The sequence below is a fragment of the Quercus lobata genome, chromosome 3, assembly GCF_001633185.2.
Source record: "Quercus lobata isolate SW786 chromosome 3, ValleyOak3.0 Primary Assembly, whole genome shotgun sequence".
Taxonomy (NCBI): Eukaryota; Viridiplantae; Streptophyta; class Magnoliopsida; order Fagales; family Fagaceae; genus Quercus; species Quercus lobata.
The window spans coordinates 27,194,065-27,200,089 of record NC_044906.1 but is presented as its reverse complement, the minus strand read 5'-3'; positions in this window follow the sequence as shown (position 1 = coordinate 27,200,089).

Genomic DNA, 6,025 nt, shown 5'->3' with positions numbered 1-6,025 from the left:
GACCAAAATACTACCAAAACCCAGAAAATGACCAAAATACCCCTAAAACCCAAAAAATGACCAAAATACCCCCGAAACCTAAAAATGACCAAAATACCCCCCAAAACGTAAAAATTACCAAAATACCCCCTAAAACCAAAAAAATGACCAAAATATCCCTGAAACTCCAAAAAATGACCAAAATACCCCCAAAACCCAATAAATAACCAAAATACCCCCCAAAACCTAAAAATTACCAAAATACCCCCAAAATCCAAAAAATGACCAAAATACCTTTGAAACCCAAAAAATGACCAAAATACCCCTAAAACCTAAAAATTACTAAAATACCACCAAAACCCAAAAACTGACCAAAATAACCCCGAAATCTAAAAATGACCAAAATACTTCCAAAACCCAAAAAATAACCAAAATACCCCTGAAACCCAAAAAAATGACCAAAATACTCCCAAAACCCAAAAAATGACCAAAATATCTCTGAAACCCAAAAAATGACCAAAATACCCCTAAAACCTAAAAATGACCAAAATACCTCCAAAACCCAAAAAATGACCAAAATACCCTCGAAACCCAAAAAATGACCAAATTGCCTCTAAAACCCAAAAAATTACCAAAACACCCCTAAAACCTAAAAATGACCAAAATACCTCCAAAACCGAGAAAATGACCAAAATACCCTTGAAACCCAAAAAATGACCAAAATTTCCCCAAAACCCACAAAATGACCAAAATACCTCCAAAATCTCTAAAATGAGCAAAATATCCCCCAAAACCTCTCAAATGACCAAAATACCCCCAAAACCCACAAGATGAGAAAAATACTCTCAAAACCCAAAAAATGACCAAAATACCTCCAAAACCCAAAAAATGACCAAAATACCCTCGAAACCCAAAAAATGACCAAAATACCCCCAAAACCCACGAAATGACCAAAATACCTCCAAAATCTCTAAAATGAGCAAAATACCCCCCAAAACCTCTCAAATTACCAAAATACCCCCAAAACCCACAAAATGAGAAAAATACCTCCAAAACCTCTAAAATGAGCAAAATACCCCCCCCCCAAACCTTTAAAATGTCCAAAATATCCCCAAAACCCAAAAATTATCAAAATACCCTAAAAACCCAAAAAATGACCAAAATGCTTCCTAAACCTAAAAAATGACCAAAATACCCCCTAAACCTTAAAAATGACCGAAATACCTTTGAAACCTTAAAATTACCAAAAATACCCCAGAAACCTAAAAAATGACCAAAATACCTCTGAAACCTGTAAAATGATTAAAATACCCCAAGACCTAAAAAATGACTAAAATAACCCCAAAACCTATTACAATGACCAAAATACCCCAAAAACCTAAAAAATGATCAAAATACCCCTAAAACCTAACAATTACCAAAATACACCCTAAACCTAAAAAATTACTAAAATACTCCCTAAACCTAAAAAATTACCAAAATACTCCATAAACCTAAAAAATGACCGAAATATCTCTAAAACCTAAAAAATAACTGAAATACCCTAGAAACCTAAAAAAATTACCAAAATACCCTGAAACCTAAAAAATGATCAAAATACCCCCAAAAACCTAAAAAAATGACCAAAATAATCCCAAAACCTAAAAAAATGATCGATAAAAACCCCTCAAACCCAAATTATGACCAAAATGCCCCTAAACATGTAAGATGACCAAAATACACCTGAAACATCTAAAATTACCGAAATAGAGGTTTCAGGGTATTTTGGATGTTTCAAGGATATTTTTGACAAATTAAAGGTTCTAAGAGTCTTTCATTCATTTTATAGGTTTCGAGGGAATTTCGGTAATTTTTTAGGTTTCAGGGTTATTTTGATTATCTTTTAGATTCTAAGGGTATTTTAGCTATTTTTTAGGCTACGAGGGCATTTCTGTCATCTTTTAGTTTTAGGGTTATTTTGGTAAATTTCTATGGTTCAAAAGTATTTTGGTAATTTTTAGGTTTTGGGGTATTTCGGTAATTTTTTAGGTTTCGGTGGTATTTTGGTCATTTTAAGGTTTCGAGGGTATTTCGGTCATTTTTCGTGTTTCAAGGGTATTTGGTATTTTTTGAGGTTTTGGGGGTATTTTGGTCATTTTTAGGTTTTGGGGGTATTTTGGTCAGTTTTTGGGTTTCAGGGGTATTTTAGTAATTTTTAGGTTTTGGGGGTATTTTGGTCAGTTTTTGGGTTTCGGGGGTATTTTGGTAATTTTTTAGGTTTCGGGGTATTTTGGTCATTTTTTGGGTTTAGGGGGTATTTTGGCCATTTTTTGGGTTTCGAGGGTATTTTGGCTATTTTTTGGGTTTTGGAAGTATTTTGGTCATTTTTAGGTTTTGGGGGTATTTTGGTTAGTTTTTGGGTTTTAGGGGTATTTTGGTAATTTTTAGGTTTTGGGGGTATTTTGGTCAGTTTTTGGGTTTCGGGGGTATTTTGGTAATTTTTTAGGTTTCGGGGTATTTTGGTCATTTTTTGGGTTTCGGGGGTATTTTGGCCATTTTTTGGGTTTCGAGGGTATTTTGGCTATTTTTTGGGTTTTGGAAGTATTTTGGTCATTTTTAGGTTTCGGGGGTATTTTGGTAATTTTTTAGGTTTTAGGGGTATTTTAGTAATTTTTAGGTTTTTAGGGTATTTTGGTCATTTTTTGGGTTTTGGGGGTACTTTGGTCATTTTTTGGGTTTCGGTGGTATTTTGGTCATTTTTAGGTTTTGATGGTATTTTGGTCATTTTTTGGGTTTTGAGGGTATTTTGGTCATTTTTTGGGTTTTGGGGGGTATTTTGGTAATTTTTAGGTTTCAAGGGTATTTTGGTCATTTTTTGAGTTTTGGGGGTATTTTGGTCATTTTTTGGGTTTCAGTAGGTATTTTGATCATTTTAGTGGTTTTTAAGCATATTTGGTGATTTTAGAGATATCAGGGGTATTTTGGTCATTTTATAGGTTTCATGGGTATTTTGGGATAATTTTAGAGATTTTTGGGATAATTTTGGATGTCCAAGGGTAGATTGGTAATTTTGGAAGTTTAGGGGTATTTGCATCATTTTAGGTATTTATGGGTATTTTGGAGGTCAAGAGGGTATTCAAGTAGTTTTAGAGGTATTTGGGTCATATTGGGTTAAATGGGTGGGTTACTAATTAAATGGGTTGGGTTGATAATGGATAATTAATTTATATATAAACGGGTCATAAATGGATAAATGGATAATTATACACCCAACCCATCTATGACCCAACCCATTTATGACCCAACCCGCCCATTTGCCACCCCTAACGGGAGACAATGGGTAGAACTCACCTTTGAAAACTGGCTTGCAAGGGGAGGGTGCTCAAGAGCTTATAAACACATGGTTAAACTAATATTTAGTCTATGTGAGACACTAGGATCATAACATACCACCATACTCTGCAGCCGATGTCCATGACGACTCACTCTAGTGACATTGACCCAATGGTAGCCCATTCTCTTTTAGTAGCTCTACTCACCTATCAGTTATTTTAATCTAGCCTCTAGGTTGCCCCCTTCGGGATCTGACTAAAAAGCCACAACTCATTTGATCTCATACTCAATGAGTTACGTCTGATTACTCGATGTGGTGGTGGCTCTGATACCAAAAAATGATAAGACCTTCTTGTTCTTCAACGTACTCACAATCTCACAGTTATGGTAGTTCTTAGAGGGAACTAGGCTAGGCCTCCAATGGTTCTTTTGAGGGAATTGACCTCCTAATTAGAATCTCAATGAGAAACTAATCAATTGCATTATTATTTAGATACCATCATATTACAATGGGATCAACCTTTATACTTGGCTCTAATAGTCTAATAGACTTGCCTAACTAACAATCTTTAATATTAACAGAATTATAGCTGGACTTGACAGTTGAGATAGCAATACTACCCAATTAAGCCAAGCCTAACTAACTAACAATGTACAAGTAAACTAATGCATCTAGTTATACAACTTGCATATATTAGTAGTCTAGCAAGTTCTCATTCGCAAATTTTGGTGGGGGTATAGTGGTGATTCGAGGAAGGTACATTGGGTTAGCTGGGAGAGGTTATGCGAGGCTAAAGAATTGGGAGGTTTTGGTTTCAAAGAAATTGAGAAATTTAATGATGCTTTCTTAGCCAAACAAGTTTGGTGGATGATGAACAATTGATGCGGGAATGCGGAAACGTCAAGAAGCAGAACATGTCTACTTCTAGAAAATACGTTTGCTTCTGAAATAACCTCGAATCCATGAGGGTTCCTTGAATCCACAAAGAGAAAGGGTCTAGAATCCACCGAAAAATAGAAAAACAAAAGTTTGAATTTTATTAATTGAATACTTGTTTTAAAAACCTGTACAGACTTAGGGGCCTATTTAAGGGCTCCGTAAAACTTGATAGACAATAAAATATATTATAAAATAAGTCCTAATTGATACCTAACCATAATAGGAACCAAATTTGACCTAAAAAGCATTTAAAACACCTAAAAATTAGAAAATAATAACCCTAAATCTAAAATAACGAAAATGACAAATTAAATACCAAAATTAATAAATTACAATAATTAAATTGTAGATTCTGTCCTACATTAGACCCCCTTCACTTGAAACGAACTCGTCCTCGAGTTTATCTTTGAAATCTGAAATCTTTCATGCCAAGAGAATAAATACTTTGAATACTTCATCTTGCTTGTCTTCTTGCCAAACTTGAAAGTCGGCAATTGAGCAACTTGAACTTCTTGTCCCTTGATCTTCATGCAATTGACAAAATTCACCAAATAAGAGTCAATAATCAAATCAAATCTTTCCACCCCAATAAAATCAATAAACTTTGTTTTGGTGGCTCCCACCAAAATAATAGGAGCTTGAATGTTGCAATCATCTAACTTGACTTCATCGAGATTGTTGACAACTTCCTCTATAATTTATTCTTTAATGGTTTCTACTATCTCGACCTTAAGATCTTTCTCTATAATAGGATCTTCATTAATCTCCTCCACAATCTTGATTTTAGGTTCTTCTTCTATAACAAGGCCTTCATTGATTTCCTAAAAAATCTCTATATTTTTTTGTTTGACTTCTACATATTCTTCAAGAAAAATATTTTCTTCAACATGCAATTCTTCCTTTAATGGTGGAATATTTGGCTCTTCAAAATAATTCAAGTATGAACTTTTTGGCCAATAATAATCTTGTATTGTATACGACAAGATTTCTTCACAATCCAAAGGATAAAATTTGATAGCAAGTATCTTTTTCATCCTTGGCCAAGAACGAATTTTGTCTTTACCTTGTTGGATTCTATCAGATTGTACTCGTTCCCACCAACATAAGGCATACTCACTAATTTTATATAAAGCAAGTCAACTTTTCTCTCATAATAAACATACTCAAAGTCTAATAAGTCCTCTAGATCAAGTAACCAATCAAGAAAATTTTCTTTATAAAAATTACCATTATAACTTGCAATTCTTCTATAAGGCCTATATTAAATTTGCTTACCAATAGGTTGTCCGTGAGTTATGTCTTCATGATAGTTATCCTTATTGTTTCCATGCTCCAACGACGGCATCCTAGGAAAGATATTTGTGAGTGCTAGCTATACATCACATAATACTTGCTAAGTTTTTTGTCACCAGAGTTGCTACTGTCTCTTATGTTAGCCACCAAACTAGAATAACTTAAGGCTCTGATACCAACTGATGTGGGAATGCGGAAGCATCAAGAAGCAAAACACGTCTACCTCTGACAAACAAGATAGAAAACACATTTACTTTTAAAAATAACCTCGAATCCATGAAGATTCCCTAAATCCACAAGAGTCCTTGAATCCACAAAGAGAAAGGGTCTGGAATCTACTAGAAAATAGGAAGACAAAAGTCTAAATTTTATTGATTGAATTATTGTTTTAAAAACGTGTACAGATTTAGGGGTCTATTTAAGGGCTCCATAAAACTTAACAAATAAGAAAAAATATTCTAAAATAACTCATAATTGATACCTAACCATAATTGGAACCAA